Here is a 15,093-nt window from a genome sequence, read left to right on the forward strand (position 1 = left end):
AGCCATGAAGTCTACTGACAGAAGAGTCTGAGACGTTTGGCTGGGCAGCAGTGAAAGCTCCAGTCCAGCAGAGCCAACACCAGACACTGTCCATGTTACAAAGCAGACACACACACACTGATCAAACACAATGGAAACTGGAGCCAGGCACGCACATATTACGCAGTCCAACCCTTAAACATGTGTGTTCACTCGCAAATCTATTCACAGTCATGTTGCTAACACTAAACTCTAACAACTAAAAAAGCCATTTCATGCATAAGCGCATGCACACACACAGAAACAGGAGTTTGTGTTTCCTACATCTTTAAGTAATAGTTCAGGGTCTTCTTCAGTGTGGTTGTTTGAGGGACTGGCAAATAGTCAGAAGCCACTTTATCTCATCATTAGACAACTTTCTCTAATTGGAAACTGAGGTCTGTATAATCTGCTCACTCGACCACACTAAAGTCCACGGAGAGCTGCTGCTCTACTGTTTCCCCAACTTTTGGTAAGTTTGTGTCACTTGGGTAAATTTTAAAAGATGGGTTTCAAACATTAAAGTCACAAAATAACACATATGAACTCACTGTTGAGGGCTGCAGTGAATTAACTACTTACGTAGGCTGTGATGTCAAATTGCTGATTCTTAAGCTACTGACGAATAAAAAAGGGTGTAGATTTTATAAGGTGAGTTAAATTGGTTTTACTCCGTGTCCCAAGATAATTCTTGAGTCTTGACACACAACGTAGTGAGCACTGACCATACAACCACATTTTATAAGAACCTGAACTATCCCTTTAACATGACAAGGCCAATGTGAATGAATGAGTGAGTGAGTGAGTGAGTAAGTAAGGGCAGAACCTGCTGACCTGAAGCCTTTCAGCAGTTCAGGGCACAACAAAACAGAGAGGTATGTTTGTGAAGGTGATTACCTTTGAAAACGAGGCTGATCACCTGTCTGTCTGAACACACACTCAACATGAAGTTATGTTAGCAGCATAATCTCACTTTGAACTACGGATACAATTTTTCTTTCTCCTAATTTAAGAATATTCAAACATAATGGGATGCAGCTCTAAACAAAAACCATCCGACGTGCGAGAAAAAGGAGTTAAAATGAGCAAAATCTAGTTATTGAAGAGGGACGAGGAACTGTATCCACTACCTAAAAGGTCTGTGAGGGCGCAGAGCTATGAGTCGCTGCGTTCAGTGCACTGACCCAGTTGTAGCGAGATGAAGAACAAACATCCTCACCCTTTTTTACCAGAGGCTTGTCTGGACTCGCCACAGACAGACACGGGTGAAAGGAAGAGGACCAACAATGAATGCTTTACTCTTTTATAGTGACAGATGTATTTTTATTCTTTGCTGCTTTCGATTAAGACACAGATGTAGGGGAAAGTGACTTTTTCCACTCTGTCCATTCAGCGCTAAGTCTGGGCAGGTTGTGTTGTTGACACAAAAAAAATCAAAACAGTATGGGCTGGCCTTAATATAAAACACATCAGGTGCTCTGTTCGAGCCTTTGGTTACAGCTTTGTTGTGACCATGACTCACAAAAGCCAGGAAGACAGTTTCTATTACAACTGTTGAGTCAATACTCGATTGTTAATTGATTACTAAACAAAAACAATGATTAAAACAAGCGAAGAAATAACTAAAACTGAATCATTTTGAGAACATCTGCCTTTTTGAGGTTTGGGAAACAACATTTATGGAGCAAACAACTAAGAAAATACTCAACAGATGAATTGATTATGAAAATAATGGTTTGTTGCAGCTGTAATAACATGTCCCAGTAACAGGTTGGTTACCACCTCGATGCGCAGTAAGGCTGCTGTCAGATAATCTCTGAAGCTGAGATATCAGATATCACAGTCTAATCTGCACTTTATGATTTAATCATGCTCAAGATACAGAGTTTTCTCACTCTGAGAGCAGATGAGTCCTGAGAACATAACGCATTGTCTCCGTTGTTGCACCGACAAGCAGGTTCACGCAGAAGACGATTACGGAGCTTTTTATTTTATGTCTACGTGTGCGGTTTTGGTCACTTACACAGTAGATGCCCGTCATCGGGGAAAATGAGCCGTGTTCATGCAACAACATGTCAGGAAAACCCAGTTCAGCTGATATTATTTGTAGTGGTTCAAAGTCAGATACAAAAACAGAAAGGCTTGGATTGTTCTTGTACCATTTGATTTAACATGAATTATTATTCAGCAGTACCAATGTAATCCTTCAATAGTATCATAAAATATAGAGTTCAGTACCAAGGCGCATTCCTCTTACTTCTGATTTAGCAGAGGTAAATGTTGATCATTGTATCCCTTTTACTTTATTGTGTCGATATAATGACATTTGCTAATAAGAATTAAACAAAGTGCAGCCGAGGCTGATGGGAAGGTTGATTTCCGATCGTAAATATTTCAGACAAGACGATGGCATGAGATCAAAGTGATGTGGTTGCCATAGTGTGGCTACACATCCTCCTGCATACTGATGTTAAAATGTGTCGATATGGTGGCAACACAAAGGAAAAGAGAGATGACATGTCTTTGGTGGCATGTGGGCAAATGTATGATGGTGGTAAACAGAACAAAATACTGCTCTGCTTTGCTTAGTTGCTGGTCATGTGATATTTGAACACAGTGTTGTGTGTTGTGTGTCTTACCTGTAGGATGACAATGGACCATGCTCTGCATCTATTCATGCGTTCAGATTCTGGAAGTCCTCAAAGAAACAAGTCAATCTGTGGAAACAAAGACAACATGTATCGGTCACTACTCTTTTTTCCTCCACCAATAAATAGGGATCCCAAATAGGACCATGATTGAAGTGTAGGTGCATCTGTACATCTTTAGCGTAGGACCTTTTTTTGCCAATTATGATATAAAATCTTTTGGAAACTGGTCCAGGAACACCAAGTGACCAAGTTTGACTCTCTTCAGACTCTTAGAGAACTTAAAAGGCACAGTAGGCAGGGTGTTTTTGGCATTAGATCAGTATTTCCATAACAACTTCTCAGAATACCATAAATAAAGTTATCTTCTTTGTTAGTGACCTGGTTTATAATCTGTGACTGTCCTTTTCTTGGTGACTCCTGGCTGGCTGTGTCAGCTGCAGCTCATATGGAGATGCTGAAGGGCAGGGATGTGGCTAAAAATGCCACTGTTTGAAATTCTCAGTCAGTCATATATAGATCCCACTTTTATTACATAACACATAATTATAAAATACTATCAGGCAATGTGACACATGTGTTTTTATTTAGGGATGATATTAACTCACAAACATGGACACACCTAGGATTTTATACCATATGGTTTTAATATTTGCATACTGTCTATTTCCTACATTTATCTGTGTCTTTTTCTCTGAATACCAATGTTTGTTTTTAAAAGTTTCAGCAATTCTCCATCGTATCAAAACACATTCAAATCCTAAAATCACCCCGTGAATTAAATGGATTTGTCTCTACGAGTTTCTGTGTGACTCTGTCTCCTGTTAGCTTATTTTATTTTGGACATATTATTTCCCTCAATGTCATAGACTCTTTGCAGCTCAGTCACTTTAAAAAATAAATACTAATCATTGGTTCAAAGGTTCAGAAAGAGAAAGTGGACTCCAAGAAAAATACAGTTACACTGAAATTCTCCCCAAGCCAAGAAGCTCATTTCAAAGCACTTGTGCGGGGTCTTAGAAAAACCCAGCAATTTTCTAAAACATAACATTTCTTAAGTGGCAGGTCAGACTACTGTATAAACCCTCCTTTCTGGTCAAGCCTATATTAAATCAGTCACAGCTAATCTAGAGTTCTGAGGAAAGAGCCAGAGGCATTGAGATTTGAAGTTTGTAGAGAATTCAGAGAAAGAAAATTGGCCGAAAACATGTGAAAACATGGCAAACTGTTAAGTACTGAATTGTGCCGATATAGCACTTAATGGGTTATTTTAGGCAGGTCATAAATAATGGCCACCTCATGTAATTCTCTGGTAGATCACAATCTCCCGGTCCCCTATGTGGTCAGAATCTGGCTGTGGTCGTTCAAATATGACATGTATCGTGGATGTAAGTGGATGCTATGACTGTAGTCGCAGTCATAGCATCCACTTATGCTTAAACAATCAGAAATCTTGTTTTAATCATGAAAAAAGCTTCAAACCGATTAATTGATTATCAAAATAGTTTCAGCTCTAGTTGCTTGACAGAGCTCGTTTTCAAGATGAAAAGCAGAAGATACAAATAATGTTACATGGTTTTGTTGATGAAGACCAAAGAGATGCAGAATAATAACTTCAACAGTAAAGAATTAGGAAGTTATAACAATTTTATCAATTCCCTTTTGTGTTTTTGTTAGTCAGTGAGACACTACTCATTTAGCTGGATAAGTCTTCAGTCAGTGGCAGAGTTGAGAGAACATGTTTTTAAATGTGGCATCTAGTCACCGACTTGTAAATCTTTGCATTTTGCTTGCATGGAAATTGATATGAAGTTTGTTTAAATGATTGATGAATAAACTGCTAACTATTAGATTATTCAACAAGCTGAAGCCGGCTCCCAGGAGTCAGTAAATAAGGTCTGAGAAGGACATTTAATGATGTAGATTACACACACTGACAGAATTTCACCCAGTCACACATACTAGAGGCTGTAGGTGATGATTTGATGGGTGATAAGAGAAGATAAGAAGCTTTGACAGGTGAAAAGACTGGGAGACTGTATGTGACGGCAGTCCAGGAAATAGCAGGTAGCCTAATGAGAAGGTTCTGCTATGACCTTGAACTAAAAGCCTTGCAGAAACAAGAGGCCATTCAATCCTAACATATGGTCCAAATCACCAATTACTAAGGTGTGCGTCGATAGGAAGAAGATGAAGAGAGTGGTAGCTGCAGAGGGAGTCTAAATGTGGACAGACGAGGAGAGGAGGGACTTTTAGTCAACTTAGAGTAACAACCTCAGGTCAGAAGGACTTATTCAATGCAGCAGCACAATGGCTCAATGTTGCTCCCAAGCCTCCGTATCACAAACAGTCAAAGTGTCACAATTCACTTACACAATTTAAAACAATAAAAGTGCTACAGAGGTTTGCCTTGGGTGTAACGTCGGCTCTAATCCTCACAATCTTTAGTTCTTGGCAAATAAAAACTATACTGAAATGTATGTACATGACTGGGGAAAACCAAGTACCACATTACTGACGCAAATATTCAGGTACAAAATAAAAAGAACAATCGACTGCTGCTGCTTCTTTAAAGACTGTTTGGTGTTTTTTCTTTAAAAAGGGTTTGTATACGGAAAAAGAACAAATAAGAGGAAGGGATAAATGAGGTGGATGTCTGCAATTTCCAGGATTATGTCCTTTGAGATATTTCCTCAAACCACTTAAAAATGTGACAATAATGTGTTGTCGAGGAAAAGCAAAGGCCTTCAAGCTCATTTAGTCAAATTCTAATTATTTGGCATACAATGATCTCGTGGACAACTATCAAACCCAGGTTAAACATGCATGCACCAATGACTACTTGAATTTTCCAAACTAGTCCGTCAAATTCTGGAGAGATAAGTAAAAGGAATCTTCCCTTCAAATGCCAAACGTCTTCTAGAACTATTCCACAGGACTGGATCAAGTCCCTGGTTTTCACGAGCAAACTACTCCCCAAATTCCTATCTTTCCACAATTCTGTAAAATACTTTGAGCCTGTGAAGACACAAACAATCTGTTGATTCAGTGGCAGAATCCTTTTCCCCTAAGCCGCTATTTGCTTTAGCGGCGATGACTCAAGGGGAGGAATTTGAGCAATGCCGGTGTAACACAGACTCATTTCCTCTGAGCGAGAGCCATCTCCAGACAGAGAAGACATCCCTGAAGTCTGGTTTATTCCTAAGCCTCTGGCTCCACGTTAGCAAGTGTCCAGACATGTTATACACTGATGCCTCTGAGATGGGGCACATACACAGCCAGGCTAACCGTTCATTCCCTCGACTGACTGTTCATAACCAGTAGAAAAACATGTTGTGACATGAAGAAGCGCTCATAAACGGAAACACTTTGAATCAGTCATAAATTGTTTTTTTCCAGTGACCTCATCAAACTCGTTGAGGATGAAAGCCCTTCACTCATCGCTTATTTGTTTCGACTGAATAATAAGTGGAAGCCGATCATTATCTATCAATCCAATGTTCATCAGAAATCCACTCTCTTTGAGCGCTAAGTCAGTCCTCTTATTATTTTCAGCTGTACCTAGAAGAAAAAAGACCAATCTATAGAATTCCGAAAGGCTTACCGTGTCTTTCAGTACAAATAAAAATCTTTTCAAAAAAAAAAAAAGGAAGGGATCAAAGAAGCCTCCTGCCTGTGCCACTTTCATGTAGCAAATGAAAAGTGGGAAAGGCAGCTCTGCAATGGGATCTACTCAGACTCGAGCAGCCTTGACAAAACTTGTTCAATAAGGGATCAATGCCAGGAAGTGTGGAGCTTTGGTTTTACCTCATATTTTCCAGTGGTGGGTCAATGCTATGTCAATTTACATGCTAAGTGTAGTTCATAGAGCACTGAAGGACGCCCCGCTTCTCAAGCGCTCCAATGTCAAGGAAAAGACAAATGGAACGGACTGTGCAAGCAGATTAGTAATCTCTGTGCTCCCTGGATGTCGGCCAACAAGAAGTCTATGCCCTTTCTCCATTTGTGACTCTCTCTCTTTTTTTCCCCAGAGCTTCGATTTGATGCCAGATATGTTAAGTACACAGAAGCTCAATAAAAGGGCAAGGCGATATTTAAAAGCTCAAAAAAAAAAACCACAAAGCCAATATCAGATGACATGGGGTTATCAACACGTGAGATCGCCAGTGATGAAAGCAGTGGTGTAGGGAGTATAAGAGTCGGGAGAGGCAACAACAAGACCAAAACAGGCTATGGTAATGTGGACTAAATAAATGAAATGATCGTGGGATGTTGGGGTTAAAAGGGATGAATGAACTCAAACAGTAACGTCAGCCCTCAAGAGTTCATGGAATACTTAAAAAACACACAAATGAATGATGTGGGGTAGTGTTCATCCACCCCAAAAACACACCTGCATTGTATCTTATGTGGGGGGAATAACTCATAGTAGTGCTGCAGATATATTTTATTCACATAGAGCAATTTGGTTGAAGTAGTAGAAGATAACTGGTTTGTTAAAAACAACTCAACAAAACATTGACTTTAGCCACAAGGAAATGTGTCATCCAATATTACCAATAAATTAATTATTAACACGCAGTTATTTGCCAAGTCAACACTAAATGACACATCAATTTCCAGACGGCGATACCGTCTCTGAATTTGCAAACACACACACACACGTGAATTCCTGGACGTTGTGCCCTTACACCTTGAGAGAATCAGTCATGGAGATCTGTCCTTTGTTTATATTTCAGTTTTTTCTTCCAGTGAAATGACAAATGGGCATTAGAGCAGGCCAGAGCACACAAGACAGGACGGCCTTTGCAGCTGTTTCTGTGTGCCTTACCATCGTCAGTGTTTGTGTTCCCAGGAGAGGTGGACAAAGCGCTTCCAGGTCGCCCGCTAACCTGCCTTCTCATTACCAAAGGTCACCCGCGCTGGAACACAATGCTGACCCCTCATGCCAAAGGTTACTTGGAGAAGAAGCACAGTGGCGAGGGAGGGAGGGATTAGGAGGAAAGAGAGGAGGGGGAGATGAGCAAGAGTTAAGATGACAAACAATCCTCCTGTCCCTCTCTCTCCTCAAATGAATTTAACCTCGCCTTTCATATTAGGACGACTGCTTCTTCCAGGATTTAAAAACAACTAGACTTTCTTGAGGCAATTCTTTCAGCCACAACGAGGAAATTATAAAATTTTAAATAAGCAAATGGGGCCCCTTTAAGGCTCTAATGTGAGCGTTATTTCGATCACAGGTTAAGTGTTTAGCATTTGGCACAGGCTGGGGTGAATGCCTATAGATGGCATGACTCTCAGATCACAGCAAAGCTCATTAGCTCCGGCCCGCTGTTGCATTCACTCAAACCAGACCAAAGACGTGATCGGGTGGAAATTCAAAGAGCGCAGGAGGAGGGAGGTGGGAGGTGGGGAGTTGAAGGAACAGATATGTTTCCTTGGATAAGCCCGAGCCTAAAAATGACTTCCTGTATTTAGCCTGAAAAACAAAACAGAAAGGCGAGGCTGCGGACAATGGTGCGAACGCAAGTACTATCCAAGAGGACGCGGTGTAATCCATCATTATGGTTACATACGGTCGACACGAGGACGATGGGGTCGGGTGAATTGTCGGGGTTTACAACATCTGGATCTTATAATACATGCCTCTGGAGTTTCTGACAGTCTTCCTCTCCACCCTCCCCCCCCTCGGGCCATCGATGGCTGCTTCCTCCCCCCGCTTGTTTGCGTCTTCCTCCCTCCCATTCCTCCATCGTCCATACTTTACCCGTGTCCTTCAGGGTCATGTGAAAATTCCCAATTACCAGAAACATGAGAACTGCTAACATATTGTAGTTGCAATATGGAAAACGCAGACGCTCACACAGAGGGCCATGCGAAATGTGACTGAATGCGTCAGCAGGTCGTAAAAGCCCCCCCACCCCCCCTTCAAGATCAATGTCATTATGAAAGCTTCACGTGGAGGACTTTCCGGACTGGGTAGCAACCGGCGACTGGAGTAGGAGGAGGAGGAGGAGGGTGCTGCCAGCATTATGTTCCTCCCAAAAGAGAGTCCTTTTAACCCAACAAGTGGAAAACAAGCAAGGTCTCCCAGCTGCCTTCCATCAGCAGCTATAATAGACAAAGGAAAAGAAAGACAGGACGAAAGAAAAGAGGTTTGTAACACCTGCAGCAGGGTGCCAGCAAACATTCCTCTTTCCTCCAGCCTCGTGATGCACTCTATAAATCCTTGTGATTAGCTACAGTAGCGGGCCCAAGTGCCACTTATATCAAACCCCTCAGGGGAAGTTGTTGTGACCTCCAAGCTTAGAAAGTGTAATTCAGACCCAAGTCATTTGTGCAAAAACAGAGCTGGTTCTGTTTCTCTAATAAGAGGAGACATGATGGACGTGTATTAGAAGAAAAAGTGAGCGTGACATCAGGTTTGCACGCATTTTTGAAGGATTCATGCTAAAGTAGGAGAATAAACTGCTGGTTATTAGAGCTATTAAATACATTTCAATATACTTTAGTATTGTGGGAAGAGGTCAACTGATTAAATATTGTGAGGCCAATTTGCACTTAATTTTCCTCTGTTTTATGTCCGTCCGTCCATATAATGACCAAAGCCTCAGCTGCCTCCACCTGAGATGTAGAAATACAGATCACAGCTCTGAATGAAGAATCCACAACTATGGTTGATACATGCTAGTAGCACACCTATAGCACAATTTATGGTTCATTTATGGTTGTTTATACGTCATTTTCTGCTGGTGATTAATAACAAAACAACTGTTTAAAAACTCCATTAAAAGAAATGATGCGGACCATTGACCACAACCACAGTGTGTTAAGCTTAGAGGTGCATTCAATGAGCCACATCAAACACAAATGCAGTCTACTAAACAAACACTTGCTGCTGTTTCAACCCTTGTGATAGATGCAGAACTACTTAGGTAGTCATTACGTCACTTGAGTATGGAAATATACTTGAAACTTATTTTATTTTGTAATGAATACTGTTATTACAAATTTTCTTGGAATATTTTTTTCATTTCTGATCTTCAACCTTGGGGAATGGAAAAAGAAGAAGGAGGCTGTCCGCCGATAAATCAGGCTTCAAGCTATCATTATTCTATCTCTTAAAAATCCACTATCTGTCGACCTCTGTTGTGGGAGTACACAGATTTGTACGCAGGAACAAAGCCAATGTTTTCATAAAGATCATGAGAAAACCACCTCAGTGGTGTCTGCTTTTGCTCTGAAATCATAATCTGTGCTTAACCATTTTCACGTTTTCAGAGTGTCTCCCACTGTACAGTGTACCCTAAAAGTGGCAGCGAAGATGGGAATGGGATTTTACACTGTAAGGCAGGCTGAGAGAGCGTCACTTTTAAATAAATAGCCCTTTGCATGACGTGCTGGGATAATAATGACATTAACCTGAACCACATTTACTCACTAAATTAGGAGGAGAGTGAACCCAGGCACAAAAACCTCCACAAATCACAATTAAGTCGACTAAATGAAGCAGCAGGCCTGACACAAACACACAGTCAACACAGGTCTATAAACCTGCTGCGCTTACGGTAACACAAGGGATGGCACAGCTCAGGTCAAAGCTGCCAGAGTATTGTTGACAGCTGAAAGAGACCAGACCCGAGTCTACGGTGGGGCTCGTAAGAAAGCAAGCAGTATTTCTATGTATAATCTGTCAGTATGACAACATTCCAGCATCATAAACTAAGCACTATATTTAAACCTCCTATATACTTTGCATTAACATTTTTGTAACCTTTTTCCTGTGATTATAGACTTAAGAATACATATAAACAGAACAGAATAGGGATGAGACAATGTGATATTTAAGATTGTGTGTGATAAAATCCAAAAATCCTTGATCTGTGCCATAGGTCACAGATGCACAGCCATTCCCATTTAAAATCAAGTGCTAAAGTCTTGTTCCGAAACAGTGCAAATAAGTTTATCAATGTAAGTTTGACAGTTTGCAGTTTGTTGTTTGATATACAGTATAAAGTCAATTATATGCAATGTTATATCAACGGGAATTTACTACTAGTTTACTGCATTTGATGTGAGAAATGCAACATTGGAAATAGTGCAAACAAGTAAGGTTGGGAGACATGATCTCATATATACTTATCGTGCGCTTCAATCGCCAATCGTCATAGCGATTTAAAACATGCTATGATTTTCAAGTAAAAAAGGAACCATAACAATGCAAGGAGGATGTCAAAAAAGTCAAATGACTGGAGTCATTTTCAAACTTATGAATATGACCTCCTGCAAGATGCAGGAAAGAGATAAGAAAGAATACTTGCATATCACAAATGTACAGGGTTTGGCAAATAATCAATCAACTGATCAGTAATTCTCACTGAAGCTTCAGGAATTTTTTTATTGTCACTGTAGATTACTTTTTCCAATTAATCGACGTTTGGTCTAAAAATGAAAGAAAATAATCCAAAACCTACAACTGCAAAATCCTCAAACATTCTTTTCTCCAGAAACTTTCTTTTTCTTTTGCATTCAAGAGCAAAGTAACCACCAAATATTCACATTTAGGAGGAAAAATGTGGGGATTTGTTTTCATCCAACACTCAATAACCAATAATCATAGTTGTTGACAATCAAATTAGCTATCAATGAACCACTGTGGCCCTACTTCGGCCTCCCCAAAAGACACTAATTATTGATTATTGCATGTTTTGATGAAACACAAGACAACGATCAATGCACGTACCCATTTCTCATATGACCATATAATAAGCTAAGTGCAGCTTCGATAATGCTTTATAATCTTCTCCTATATTAAGGATAAGTTATTGATATATTCACTATTAGAAAGAAAAGGGAGCAGTCACTGGACCTTCATCTCAAACACACAAAAACAGCACTGACAGATGAGGAGGTATGCATTTACACACAACAACTGCAATGAGAGGCACCAAGGACAGCTACACAACTGTGCATTCATTCACACACACACAGACACACACAGTCTGCAGTCAAACACTGCAAAGTCAAATGCTCTGAGTTGGCCTTGACAGCTGAGGACATCCTGTGAGAGGACTCGCGCCTGTGCTGGCAGCCAGGGACGATCAAGAGTGGAGTCCTTCAGGATGACGCAAGACTTGGACATCCTTGCCAAGAGTTGTGCGCATATATCTGCACATGTATGGACTGATGTGATGCTTTTAGAGGGGGGGGGGACTATCTGGCTTCAAACCCCCATGTCCATATAGGCCTTGGTGTCTACAGAAGAAAGGAAAACAACTGACTGGAGATGGTGGATGATAGCCCCACGGAGATGGATTCACTTGAAACTGCAAATGTGCAACTGTTCTATGTATTATAAACATTAAACACGCCTCTCTTTTAAGTGATTACTTTGGATATAAACACGGCACAGCACAGAGGAAATCAGACTTCTTATTTGTCCAGTAAAGGCAGAAAATTGGAGAAACGAAAGATCTTTAAAACCTACAGACAAGACACAGGTGTGTCGAGGGTGTGTAGTGAAAATGCTTAATGCCAAATATTGCCATTTCTGTAAAGGGTTCAGTAGAGAGTTGATAAAACTGGTGTGAATACAGTGACATACATCCACAACGGTCCTTCTGCTTCAAATCCAAACATTGGCCTCCGTATCCTCACCAACATTCCCTGGCATTTATGAAGTCTAGTTTATTTTAACGATTTCCTAAGTTGGATTCAACACAAAAAAATCTCCCACACAATTTGACATTAGTAAATCCATATTAGGGCTCCTAATACAGTGACATCTTTTAACTGTTTTTGTCTTATTTCAAAGTAATCGCAGATGGGATTTGGGGCCGTTGGTCACATTAAAAAATATGAAACAAGAGTGTTTCCTGTTAGAGTGTGGCGGCCCGCCATATTCTAATTTGTCAGTTTCATTATTATTTAAAAAGGAAAAAAAAATACACTTCACATTACATAAAGTTAGTTTTTTTCCTTTTCTCGTGGAGTTTTTTATAGCAGTGTTTGCAGTGCTGAATGCCTCAAGCTTGTGCTACCATCAATAAAGCCATCCAGTAATAGTAAATTAACTATTAAACCATAGCCAACTATTTTGATAAGCAAATAATTGGTTTAAATTCAGTTTAATAGGTTTGGTTTAGTATTATTTTTTTTTGTATTTACATTATGAAGAGTACCACAATAACCAGCCCCAACCATTCCATTTTTGGCACCCTTCTGTGGGGGACATGAATAAAATGGTATGATACGGCCTGGGTGGAGCTAGACCGGTTCCCACACCTTGGTTATCATCATATTCAAGGACTTTTCAAGGACTTTCCAGGACCTAATGTGCTGACCCAGCTTAAGATGGGGAGGAAATGTTGCCCTCTGCATCTGGCCAAGTGATTGTCCTTGGGATCTTGGTCAAAGTCAGTCTTTGTAATTTTCTTTGAAGCAATCGTTTGCGTCATAACAAACGAGGGCACATCGTTGAGAGACATGTACTTAAATATCAACTGAACTTCTTTCTCGCACAAAATTCAAGCACTTTTAATGACACATGAGCGATTTTCGAAACTTTCAAGGGCCTTGACGTGTTTTTAAGTTCCAATTCACAAACTTCCAAGGATTTCAAGGACCCGTGGGAACCCTGGTGTGTGCACACACCATGGATGAAATGAATTCTGTGGGAAACATTGTAATATAATCGAGACTTAAGCTCATAATCCACTATAGGTCTAAATGTAAAACAGGGAATAAGAGGATACATTTTATGGAGGCTGAAGCACAGGCCTGTGTTTTTAAAGTAGCTCTATACATCTAGCCTCTATACAATCATGCAGTGTGGACCACAGAGACCATATAGCAGGGACTGAGGGGTTGCCAAAACTCGAGTAAGTAAGTGCCACTAGAAAATATACCGGCAGACTGAAGCCAGGCTGGGCAGCTCTGCCAGAACCTCAGCTCACCACAGTCGCACGGCCCAACACTGGCCACAGTCACAGTGAGGAGCTCAAAAACTCTACTCACAGAGCTAGAGCATCTACCATGAACCAAAACTACACAAAAAGTACACTTCAGAGAAACTGTACAAGAAACGGAGAGCTTTAAAGTGCTGTTATGGGTCTCTCTTCAATCTACACCAGCATAACGCTCCACAGGACGCCGCCAAGTAAATGCAAGCCAAATGTAGCTGTAGTTCATTTCTGTTGACATGTATGGGTGTGTAGATGTATGACTGTGTGTATCTATGTATATATGTATGTACCACATGTGAGCGGTTTGCATGCAGGTGTGTGTGCACATAACTTTATCAAAGAGGCACGCAGCCGAGCAAGCATGTTCTTTCCCGGCTGGAATCCACATGACAAAAGGGGAAAGTCGTTGGCTGACAAAGGAGAAAAATCTGGTTCCTCGGTAGGAGACTAAAATGTGAACGCATAAAACAAAAACAGAAATGAATCTTTATGTTAGCAACAGTTAACACGATGAAATTTTGATTTACAGTGAAGCGGAGGGGGGATGCATGCTGCTCCCTTAATGTGGAAGAGAAGGGGAAAAAAAGGAGCGCAATGCAAGATAATATCAAGATATAATGGTTGACTAGGGGGAAAGGAAAGGAAAAGAATGATATGAAGGATGAAGATAAAAAGGGGGAGAGAGAGGGAGGCGCATTAAATTGCTCTGCGTAGAAGGAGCTCCACAGTCTGCCTACAGCCCTGTTATCACCAAAGCCATTCAGCTCATATTTCTTTGCATTTCCAGTAGGAATAGTAGCAACATATCTGGCCCCAACTGCTCCATTCTTTGGCACCACAAGTGAAATGGTATGGTACGGACAAGGTGGTGCTAGACCAGCTCACCGGATGACTCCTTTGTGATCGCACCATGACGGAAACACAGCACAAGTGGTAGTTTGGTACAGTCTGGTTCAGTTTGGTAAGTAATGAGCAGAGTGGTGCATCTCCTAAAGCAGACGTCTCAAACTTGAGGCCCTCCAATCAATTTCATGCTGCCCACCACTTAATATCAGTGTATTTTAAAATTCTAAGAAAGTACATCACAAATATCATCATTGTCATAACATAATTTTAAACTTCTATCACATGCCTCTACTGTACAGTCGCTGTTTTGTTTGTTTTAGTTCACTTGACCGGCCCCCAATTAAACCAACAAGATGTTCAGTGGCTCCCCTGGTCAGTTGAGTTGGAGACCCCTGTGTTAAAGGGAGGAGCTAGACATGCTGCAGGTGATTGGTCAACAGAGAAGTGTCACTTCTGTGCAACAGTAGGGCAAAATCAAAGCTGCAACTCTTCTCTCAAACAAAGCTCTTCCCCCTGTGAAAAACAGCCACATGACAAAGAAGAGAGAGCACAAAATGTTGGATGCCCTCCAACGTTACTCTCCATTTTGTCACAGTCTTCTTCTTTGTCGAATTCAT

The 15,093-nt window shown here is 40.8% G+C and overlaps 1 protein-coding gene across 1 annotated transcript in view; it reads right to left on the reverse strand.

Moving 5' to 3' along the window:
* Positions 1-15,093, reverse strand: part of disp1 (dispatched homolog 1 (Drosophila)) — a 95,676-nt gene that overhangs the window by 63,014 nt on the left and 17,569 nt on the right. The window contains exon 3 of the mRNA XM_044049330.1: positions 2,658-2,735. The gene's annotated coding sequence lies outside the window, so the exon portion shown is untranslated. The remainder of the gene's footprint in view (positions 1-2,657; positions 2,736-15,093) is intronic.

This window comes from Solea senegalensis, linkage group LG17, assembly GCF_019176455.1.
Source record: "Solea senegalensis isolate Sse05_10M linkage group LG17, IFAPA_SoseM_1, whole genome shotgun sequence".
In the NCBI taxonomy this organism is placed as follows: Eukaryota; Metazoa; Chordata; class Actinopteri; order Pleuronectiformes; family Soleidae; genus Solea; species Solea senegalensis.